At 37.0% G+C, this 12137-nt stretch overlaps 1 pseudogene; it reads right to left on the bottom strand.

Moving 5' to 3' along the window:
• Positions 1–10154: 10154 nt before the first annotated feature.
• LOC113462733 lies at positions 10155–12137 on the bottom strand (annotated as a pseudogene).

Raw genomic sequence — 12137 nt, 5'->3', positions numbered from 1 at the left:
ATATTACTAGCCTTAAGATCATTCACTCTCCTCTAAAAATAGCTTTTTCTCTTAATGATAGAAGCACTTAATTATGTAGGAGAAAAGCATATAGAAAATCATTCAAGTGTATATTTATAAAATTCAATTTCTTAGTCATGTTTTTTTAGCAATATATACATGTAGCACAATAAATCTTTTTAATATCAAAACAAAATCATATGCTTAGAACTATTTGTTCGCAATCAAGATTATTGAAAAACACATCATTTAGACCAATTTCAGTATACTTATAAGATAGAAAAAGATATATTTCATATGCGTATCGGAGCAAACAACCAAGGCATCAAAATTAATTCTATTTTTCTTAAACCGTAGTTTTCATCTAGGAATCATATTGAGTTATTCTCCAAAATCTTTTTTTTTTAATTTCTTTCTTTAACCACTCAATGAACATTTTGATTATCTTTATTTGTTTTTCGGTTTTACTTTTCTATGCTCTATATTCTATTTGCTCCCTATCCGGTGGAGTTGGAAGGGGCATGAGGTACTACCACTAGCCTCCCTCTTGTGCCGTCCCTAATATACCCTACACCGAATAGTTGGGTCAAATAGTGCCGGGTACTACCACTAGCCTCCCCATTGGCACCATCCCTACGATGAGCAATGTAGAAAGGTTAAACTTTTCTCTTTAAAAATGTTCACTCCAAACTCTTCCTATTATAGTTGATTATGGATTTTATCCCATCCAAAGGAATGCTCACATAATTCTTACAAATGTGCTGAATATATTATGCTTGTTTTGCTTTTACCTAAGATTGGAGTACTTACTTAGTTTTATTATCTTAACAGATTTTTATGAATCTTTTGATATCAATTAGATGTGATTCATTAGAATTAGTTTGATATCTTTGCATATAAGCACAAAATGAGCATACAATTTGGCCTACAAGCTGCATGATATAGTAATACAGCTTCAAACAATAAAATTACCTTGCTCATTATTTTTAAACTCTACAATATGGGGTCATAGATATACCTTTCTTCATGCCAAACTTCTGTAAGAATATTCTTGTGAACTTACTTTGGCCAATGAAGATCCCCTTTCTTATTTATCTTAGTTTGGAGTTCGAGAGGAAAGATTAGTTCATCCATTTTACTCATTTCGAACTCACCCTGCATGAGCTTAGAAAAAAAAAAAACTTTACATAAAGCTTCATTAGTAGCACCACAAATAATGTCATCCATATATATTTGAGCAATTATGATATCAGAATTTTTCTTTTTGATACATAATTTTATCACTATTACTTTCTATCAAAAAGTTACTTAATCAAATAGTATTTTATCATGTTTGTAATGAATATTTTTTAAATATAGATGGTTATTTTTACATAAAAATTTTAATAATATAACCACACAGAAGTTCATTCTACACATTCATTTGACAAAATACAAGTCTCATAAAACAATCAAATGAAAGTGGTTATCTTTGGCTTCTAATCATGCAAAGATTTCATCAAGATCTATTTCATCTTTTCTGATTAATTCTTTTAGTAATCACAAATTCTTCTTAATTAAGTGTGTTTCTGAAAAACTCAGTTTTGTTCCAAATATAAAAAGTTTTCAGATTCTTCAATAAGATTTCAAATTTTATCCCTTTCAAAATGATTTAGTTTAACTTAACCAATTATCATCTTGTTCATTCTTCTTAATGTCTTTTAAATAGAAGCAAAATGACAAACTATATTCTCAATAAAAGATCTAGTTTTAATAAGAATAATATGAATTGACATTTCTACAACTAGTATCTTTTCATTGAATATTCTATATACATTGCTTAGAGAGTAATATCCAAAGAAACACTTATTTTATCAGATTTGGCATATATTTCATTCTTGAGAACATAACATGTATAACTGAAAAACATGAAGGTATGCACCATTTGATTTTCTATTTTTCATGAGTTCACATGGGGTTTTCTTCAAAAATAGATTTAATAGAAACCTTATAATATGACAAGCTGTGATGATAACATTAATCAACTGCTATCACAAAGCATTGTCCTTACATAACAAAGGTTCTATTTTTATATTTTTATAACCCCTATATGTAATAGTATTCTTGGTGCAAAAATAATTGTATTCAATACCGTTTTCTGTGCAAACCTTATTAACAAATTAGTTTTCAAAACTGTGCCATGGTACTTTCACAGTTTGCAAACCCTTTTTATTTGAAACCTTTTGTAAGTTTGTGCCAAAGCAGAGAATATTTCAATTTAAGTGCCAAGAATAAAACCAACGTTAGCTTTGAGAAATCATCCATAATTACAAAGTCAAGAAGCTTATCTTCTAGGCTCACTATCCTAGAGATCCAAATAAGTTCTTATGGAGAATTTTCAAAGACTAAGAGGTGGAAACAATGTTTTCAGATATCGAAATGATTCTAGTTTGTTTTTCTAGATGACATGCATAGCAAACTTTGACCTTTTAAAAATTAATTTAAGTAAGCCAATGACAAGGTCTTTTGAGATTAAGTACATACTAGTATGAGTTGATTTTATATGCCAAAAGTGGTTTCTTTAATCTTGGTATTCATAGTGCATATATTTAAAGGCATACCAAGTAAACATACTCATGTCTATTATCAATAAAAGATAATACCATTGATAAAAACTCTCAATCAAGCATATAGAGAATTCATAGAGTTATTCTTAATAAATTGATTAATCATTTAGCAACTTATCCAGCAGTAAGTAAAGCATACTATAAAATGAAGTGATTTGATTATATTTTTAAAAATATTACCTATATCACAGAATTGATTAATACCTGCAATTTATGTTTTAATTGGATACTAAGGCAAAGAGAATGATGAGATGCAAGGATTACTAATTTCATTATTTTTTTCATTTTAATTACTTTTCTTAAGTATATTTTAAGTTTTATTCTTTAATATATGTTTAGAGCACCCAATATCTAAATTAACATCTTTTGTTGGAGCCTTGAGTGCTAGACACACCTACAGAAAATATTCAGATTTTCAACTTAGGAACCCAAGCTCTTTTGGGTCCTTGTAGGTTAGCTATTATTGTTCCTTTTGGAACCTATATTTTCTTAATAGCTATTTTGTCCATAGGCTTGCAGATTTTAGGATTATAAGGAATGTATTTCTGCATACTCTTATTAAATTTAACAAACATCGATTTAATATAAGTAGATGATGGATTTTTAATTTTCTGTTTTTGTTCATTAGGTTCATCAGATAAATTAGAATCCGTTTTAGGATAAATAGTGGAGGATTTAACACATATGTCAATAAGGGATTTTTGTATGTACCAAGATTGATATCCTAATCCAGCCTTTTCAAATTCAGCTCTTTGATTATTTATCATTAAGTTCAGTTTTTCAGAGCTGATAGTAAATTTTTCAACTATAGGCTTAAATTTGTTAACTTCTTTAGTTAGCCTTTCATTGTCTTCTGAAAGTAATTTATTATTTTTCTGAGTTATATCATAGCTTTCAGCAAGAGATAGATTTTTCTGATTTAGCTTTTTATTCTTTAAACTAAGCTTCTTATATTCTAAGTATAGATCAGAAAAAGCATCATGAAGTTCATCAAATGTAAAATCAGATTGAGTTTCAGCATGTACTTTATCTTGAAATGAGAAATCACTTTGTGTTCCAATACATACCTTATCTTCATGTGCCATAAAGCAAGGATTTTTAATTTCAGTTTGCTGCTCTTCTTCTTCAGAGCTAGTTTCAGATTCACTAAAAATATTAGTGCATTCATATTTACCTTCAAACATATTCCAGATTTTCTTAGCAGTTATGCAAAAAGATATGCTATTAAGTTCACTATCATCTAATGCACAATATTGAATATTCATGGCTTTTGCATTTTGCTGAGCCATTTTCTTATCATGATTAGTGTTTGTGTGTAGCCCGTTGACTATGATACTCCGTAAATCATAGTTATGTGCTTGAATGAAAATGCGCATGCATGCTTTCCAATGTGTGTAGTTTATGCCATTAAATAGTGGAGGTCGATCAATTAACTGTCCCTCTCCTAGAAAACTGTCTATTTGAATTGTCATGATCTTTGGCTCTTTGACGGTTAGGTCAAAATCAAAAAGGCAAGGAATTATAGAGCACCTGCTCTGATACCACTTGTTGCCCAAGGTGACAAGCCAAGAGGGGGGGTGAATTGGTTTTTCTAACTTTTTGATTTCTTAATCGAGTTAATTGATGAGTAAGTAATTGTAGTAAAGTAAGACAATACACAATACAAACACACAAGAAATATAGTGGTTCGGTGCTCTCCTAAGCACCTACGTCCACTCCCCAAGCGACCTCTTGGGAATTCACTATAATCCCGCATATTACAGTTGGATTGTTTTTCGGGCTTGGTATCAGAGCCATAGGTCTCGAGTTCGAAACCCAGGCATCACGTTGGGGGGAGGATTGTTGGCGGAGGCCTGAGGGGCCGAGTCAACGTTGGCGGAGGCCTGGAGGGCCGAGTCAGTCCCGCCGCCTGCCAACGTGGATGCGCTGGAGGAGTAGGGTGGGTTATACCATTAGGGGGTCCCTGAACCTACTGGCAAGGCCCTGTCGGAGTCCGGAGTTGGGCGAGGCTTGGTCGGAGTCGACTCGTGGCGCTATGGGCCCCTGCGCTAGTTTAAGGAAATAAAGTTGCGCCTTCACTAAGACCTGCGGGTTTTGGTGTAATGGTAGCGCTTGATCCTGACACCCGAGTTCTCAAAGGAAAGAGACCATATATGAAGTTAGCCAGTCCATAGGTCTATCTAACAAAGTCGATGCACTGTCCTGCAAATTGGATCAGCTAATGTCTAGAGAATAGCTGCCAAACTTTCCCCAAGCACAAGTGTGTGCTCTCTGTTCTAGCCCATCTCACCCTATTTTTGAGTGTCCTTCGGCGGCTCAATTTCTTGAATTTGTGCAAGAATAAGTAAATGCTGCCCAAACACAATTCCGACCGGGTAATGATCCATATTCTACCACTTATAACTCGGGATGACGCAACCATCCAAACTTCTCTTGTAAGCAGCAGACTCCCAATACCTCCCAGCCTTATTTTCAAAACTTTCAACCCTTCCAAAATGTTCATCCGAACTATTCTCCTACTCACTATTCACAATTCCAGCATATCTCTCCTCCAGCACCCCAAAGAGATATGGCTTTTGAGCAAAAAGTATTGACTGCCCTTCAAGGACTAGAAGCCACAATTGTTGCACTCCCATACCCAATCTATTGCCAAATTAGAAACCCAGCTAGAGTAGCTAGCTAGTGCACTGAATAAGAGAGAGGAAGGCAAGCTTCCAAGCCAACCAGTGAGTAATCCGAGAGGGCAGTACATGGCTCAAAAGACTCACCCGAATGATGTTCACCATGAACAAGCTAATGCCATGACTACCTTAAGAAGCGGACGTGTAGTGGACAATAAGGTTGGAGAAAAAGAACATAAGAAAAATGAAGACAGAAATATGACTGTGCCTAAAGAGAACCTAAACCCTTCTTTGTCACCATCTAGTCCAGTATCGACCACACCTTTTACACCGAAGGCTCCTTTTCCTCAATGTCTGAATGCACCTTCTCCCTTTGGCACGAAAGGAACTTCGTTAGAAGAAATAATGGAGGTTTTCAAACAAGTCAAAATCAACCTCCCTCTCCTTGATGCCATAAAACAAGTTCCATCTTATGCCAAAATTCTCAAAAATCTTTATATCCAGAAACGAAAATGTAGGACACATGTGCCTAAAAAGGTCTTCCTAACTGAACAAGTGAGCTCCATCCTCTAGCATAAAACTCCTCCTAAGTTCAAAGATCCTGGTGCTCCTACCATCTCTTGTATCATAGGAGATAATCTTATTGATCAGGCACTCTTAGATTTAGGAGCCAGTGTTAATATTCTTCCTTACTCAATTTATGAGAAATTTGGACTTGGTGAATTGAAGCCTACTTCCGTGTCCCTGCAATTGGCTGATCGATCTGTAAAAACACCACGAGGAACAATTGAAGACGCCCTAGTCAAGGTAGACAAATTTTATTTTCCAGTCGATTTTATCGTCCTTAATATAGAGCCTGTGTCTAACTTTAGGAAACAAATCCCTATAATTGTAGGTCGTCTCTTTTTAGCTACAGCCAACAATGCGTGTATAAATTGTAGAACTGGGATGATGAATTCATCTTTTGGGAATATGAAGGTCAAGTTAAATGTATTCCGTGCCTCTGATCAACCCTCAAAGGAAGTTGAGTGCTTCCTAATAGATAAAATGGACGATCTTATAGAAGAAATCCTTTCCTATATTTTGGCAGATGACCCTCTGAAAACATGCTTGGCCTATTTTGACTTTGATATAGACAAGGCCATAGAAGCAGTCAACTCCTTGCTCGATAATCAGTCTTCCACAAATTTTCTTCCTTGGAGAACTCGGCATGAACCCGGTATGATTTGATAAGGATGCGCTGCCTCTGGCTGAAGACGTTAAACTTAGCGCTTGTTGGGAGGCAACCTAATTTTCGTAGGTCATTTTTGATTTTTTTTATTTGCATTTTTCAATGTCTTAACAGGATCCCTCATATTACTGATGCAACTACGGTAAAATGCTACTATCCTTCATATGCATCATATCTTCATCCAAACTAAAAAATAAAAAAAATAATATAATAATAATAATAATAATATATTATTAAAAAAATATTGAGGACAATGTCTGATCTAGGTTGGGGGTATAGGATTCAAATTTTTGAAGAAATTTTTCGAATTTTTGATTTGTAAATAATTCGAATTTTTATCTCAAAAAAAAAATCTATGCATTAGTGCTGAAATGATAAATGCACAAAGTATATAAAATCTAACAAGCCCAATGATTAGTCAGAAGTAAGACAATTTGAATTCTTTTTATTAAAAGTTCTTTTAACGAGTTGTAAGATAATTTTTACTTTGGCATTTCACAACCCATATGGCCTGCACTTATAAGGGTTAGGTTCAACATTATGTTGTTAAGTCTGGTAGCAACTTTGAGTCCTGATGAATCATACCTATCTAATTCACTATTATCTTCTTTTACTCAAATAAATAAAAAAAAAATAAATTTTGTCAGGTACATCGAAAAGGGCTACCTATTGTCAAAGGTCAGCGGGCTTGCGATGATGAACCAGAGCATAGGTCCGTAGGGGAATCTTGATGCCCAACACCTTATGCCATCTGGTGTGGGAGTTCTTGACTGAATGCTCGCTATACGGAGGAATCATTACAAGAGTAAAAGTGCATAATTTATTTATAAATACAAAATCACAATATATATAAAAAACACAAAAAAAAAAGAAAGAGAAAATAATATTGACTTTAAAAAAGACAATAGTGTGAAAGCAGTCGTTGTAAAAATTTGAGTAAACTGGAATATTACAGATAAAGCCCATGAGGTATTAAAGTAAACATCTACAATTCTCGAAATCCTGCAAGATAGGATAATTTTGAATCAGTGATTAGTTCTTATCTGATCAATTCTTGGAAACTACTAGCTTTAGCAGTATTTTGGGGATCTAAAGCCTTAGCTTGTGTATGGTCCAGATATCACCAAGCACCCAAGTATAAATAAGCCTTACAACTCTCTAATAGAAACTTAATGACTTCAAGTTAAGTTGCATACTGACCTAGGATTTGGGCTGACTTAGTAATTAAAACTTTGTGTGCTTTTGAAATTCTTGGCAATTAATGCATTTCAAATTAGATTTTATAAAATAATAAAATAAATTCTTTCGACAGCAGTTTGTGGGTAGCAGCGCTGGAAACCCTCACGAGACAAAACTCGTCCACTAGGGCCATCTAGGGGTTTAAAGCCTTATTGCATATGGTAAATGCAATCGCGATTCCTGCGAAAGTAAGTTAGTTTTTTATTTTGCTCGAGGACTAGCAAAATGTAGGTTGGGGGTGTGATAAGTGCTAAATAATGAATAAAGTTATCTATTTTACATAGCACTTATTATTATTTTTAGGCACATATTTAAATTTAAACATGAGAAAATGTGTTCTCCTTCATCATTTCATTTTAAATAAATTATTCAAGTTTGATTGATTTTCTTTACCTTAATTGGTCGAGTCTAATATGTGCAGGTCAAGTCGTCCTATTCACCAATTAGTCCCAATCTGTTCCATGTATGGATTGCTTTCCTCCACGTGTGCATGAAGTTACCCTTTCACGTTCAAGCCATCCACATGTGAAGTCACACACATTATCTTCCATGTTCCACATCACTCTTCCCTCCGATGTCCAAAGAATAGAACAAACTTCTCTCATCCACGTTGGAACCCAGCCGACCACACCCATTCGCATCTCAGTCACGTGCACGTCCTTCCCTTCTGCATCCAAAGCTTCCACATCATCCTCTCCTGTTTTAGCTTCAACCAATCTGAGTCCCTCTCTTCAACCCGTTTGCATGTCACTCGAAACCAAGATAGAGCCAAGATCCCATCTTCTCCGGATTGTTCTCATTTGCGACAGCCTCTTTCCTCTTCTTCAGATCAATCCAGTGAACCTTCCCAGATTTCCCTCGCGCCCATCCTCTCACGAAACCGAATCCAGACTTTCTTCCATTCGGATTACATCCTTATCCCCTGCTTCGGATAAGTCCCAAACTCCCTCCCATTCTTAATTCTCCAGCAAATCTAAGAGTTCCAGCTTCTTCCGAGTGGCATCAAACCATCTTCCAGATTTGATCTCCTCCCAAATCTTCTTTCGGATTCCTCCCATCCAAGATCGGCTTCCACATCATCCCGCCCCTATCCACGGATAAGCTCACAGCCTTCTCTTACTTTGGAACAGAGTCCCAACATCCGGATTAACTTCAGCACCTTCACTCCCTAATTTTTATCCAACGCCCGAGCAGCCGAATCCCATGAATCATCTCCTGTTTTCCAACCATTCCGAGCATCACGGAAGAGTTTTTTTGTTCCCGGCCGAAGGAATCCTCCCACTCGAAGTGTCCGAGATCAAATCCCAGCTCACGGCTCTTCACTTCTTCCAAACCAAATCCAAACCAGCAGCATCCATCCACTGTCCGCATGGATCAGACTCATCCTCCCAGCTGCTCACCCATGGATCTAACTCAAAAGGCCATCCGAATATCCCGCTCCCAGCAACCGGATGAGCATCCCGAACAGCTCTTTCAGCCATGTGCATCGTCCCCTGCATCCACGTCAACGGTTTCCACGCCCCAGCAATCTTCCGGATTGATCCCAGCCAGCTGCAAGTAATCGCCCGAGCTAACAAGCAATCCACACCTATAGCGATGAACTTCTGAAGTTGAATCCCATGATCTTCGCTCACGCATCTTGCCCGCGTGCATCCCAACATCCGCGGATATGATCAAGCCTCCACTGGGAACAACCACAAAGGAAACAAGGGAGGAGAGAGGAGGAGTTGGTAGCTTATAAAATGGGGAGTCGATGTTGAACAGGGGCAGCAGTTTTGAGAGGATAGAATATTCCATCAATTGTTAGTTCTGGAGAAGAGAAAAGCCAGTGGAGATGAGGTAGGGTGGAAGCCGATCATGATGGCCTTCTGCGTCGCTGCTGCTACCCCCCATACCATTGGAAGGCTGAGCTCTGCACTAGGGCTGGATGCATCCCTAACAAAGGTGACAACGGTTCTTGTATTTTTTATTTTATTTTTGCAATTGTATGAACCTAATTGATCTTATTGAATATCCTTTTACCTCATACTTAGGGTCTATGATTTTAAGTATGATGTTTATGCAAGTATTCTTCATGATCACTAAGTAAGAATGAGATAATCCATGCTTAGGAAAGATGTGGTGTCCTACCACATTAGTTTAGGATAGACATCTCATGCCAACTGAAGATGGATTTTTCTTAAATTGCTTTTGTGAATTTCTATTTGAATGCTTATTAGGCTTGCAGCCAATTTGCATGTTAATCCAAGAATAAATTAAAAATACAATTTATCTTTGTTCCTATGTTAGTGGTGAATTTCTTGCCCTAGGTTTTCTCAAACTAATATCTTTTTAATTGCATTTCTTATTAAATTGCTTAGTATAGTATTCTTCACAAACTCTCATTTTCAAATATTTTTAAGAAAACAACTGTATCCCAATCCCTGTAGATCAATATCCGTAATCACTATTCTATCAGATACGTGCTATTGCATGGTCTTTAAAGTTGACTATCAGACAGCCGTATCGAATGAGATGAATAGTAGGTCTGGTTCAGCAAGCCCAACATCGGTTGAGCCATTCTTCAAGTGCTGGCCTAGGTTGAATCAGGGTGCGTCATCCCAGACCTTTTCATTTCGGCCCAGCCCAACCCGATTCAGCAGAACTTGGCTCCCCTTTGGTTAGAAGTAATTGGCAACAGTGGCATCAGCCAAGGCAACATGCAATAGATTGAAGGGGGACACAGGGTGGAGACGAAAGCCTTCACGAGCACATGCCCTAAGGTAAGAAAGTTGGGGAAGGTCAAACTCTTGGAGCTGCTTGTCCTTTCCAACCACTCGGTCCAACTCTTCCATGGCTTTCTGAAGGATCACAGGTCGGTTCAGTAGCTCGGCCAATAACCATTCGGCTATGTTGGATGTGTCTACAATTGCAAAGACTAGTTCCTGCAAGGTGAGATTGTTTTTCCATTCATCAGCCACAACAAATTAAAATTCATCATCTACAAGGTTATATAAAAAATCAACAAGGTTATGGAAGATCGGTGATTCTAAAAACAAAATGTGTAACAAGTAGGCAGTAAAACTATTGCTGGTCTATCTTCAATTTTACTCAAAAATAATCCAATTAAATATTGTGAAAAGGAATCTTACCAGACATTGAGCCTTGACCTCCTCCATTGTCAGCAAAGGTCTTCCTTTGTTATCGTTCAAAGAAATGAAAACATCAAGGAGGTCCTCCACTTCCCTCCTAGCCCCTTTAACCTCTTTCTCCCTCTCACCTCTCCACTTTTGCATCTTTCCTCAATAATAGGATCGTGATATTTGTTTATCACCCTTATGGCCTCCTTCATGATCCTTTCATGCCCATCAATGTCCAACCACCTCAGCCATGGCATAAAATCTTATGCACAAAAGGCATAGATCAAAGATAGCACCTTGAATGCCGCATCCACATGCTCCATCTCCTCCTTGCCCGGTCCTCCATACTCTCCACCCTTGCCAAAATGCCTTACTCCAAATATCATCCTTCTTATAGTGTTGCCAGTGTAGTATCATGTTGCAAGCCTAACATTGATAATGGGTTCCTCTAATTTCTCGCATTGGTTATGTATATACTTGACAATATAGTCGATCTCCTCAGTGCGTAGCTTTAATTGCCAATGGAGCCTTGAAGTGTTGAGGATCTCTGATGCCACCACCCTTCTCATTTTTTTCCATTGCTCACCCCAGAAGCGATGACAACCGAGAGAAAATTCCGACCAGAGTACTCAGTGGCCATGGTTAGCAGCCTTGATGCAAAATTTGCATCTTGTTTTTTAAGAAACTCACGGCTATGCTCTGGAGAGTTCACAACAACAACATGAGTGCTGCCAAGGCGGATGCATGTGATGTCCTTTTCCTCAACAATTTTTAAGATCCAACAAAAGTGAGGCTTATGGCAGAAAATTGTGAGGAGGCTACCAAATATTGTCCAAGATGTCGGACCTGGAGGAAGACGACAATCCTTGAAACTCGTAAGTATGGTTTGGATAGAGGGGTGGAGAAGAAAAAAGAAGAATAGAAAGGTGAGGAAGAGGAGGGTGGTGTTGAGGAGGGTCTCGACAGTGAATTGGTTTATATAAGGCATGCCCATGGTAAAAAGGGTGGATGGCAAGAGTTTGGTGGTGATCATATTGTTCATCGTAGTTGTACCTATAGTACTAGAAATGGAGGTTGTCTTCAACCAAAACTGAGGAAAAGAAGAAATAGAGTTGTTCGGGTGCTTATGGATGGAGGGGAAGAGAGGGATGGTGGTCTATTTATCTCCAATAAAATAGGGTTAGAGATAAGTACAAATATAAAGAAAAGATTTACTCAGATTCTATATAGTTATATTTTACAAATCTAAAGAACATTTCACTCAGATTCTATTATTGTATTCTCAAGTATGTCATGGTATTTCATATTTTAATAATTAATT

This window comes from Phoenix dactylifera, chromosome 14 (genome assembly GCF_009389715.1).
Source record: "Phoenix dactylifera cultivar Barhee BC4 chromosome 14, palm_55x_up_171113_PBpolish2nd_filt_p, whole genome shotgun sequence".
Lineage (NCBI taxonomy): Eukaryota > Viridiplantae > Streptophyta > Magnoliopsida > Arecales > Arecaceae > Phoenix > Phoenix dactylifera.
The sequence above is the reverse complement of the archived record's forward strand: the minus strand, read 5'-3'. Positions and strand labels throughout refer to the sequence as shown.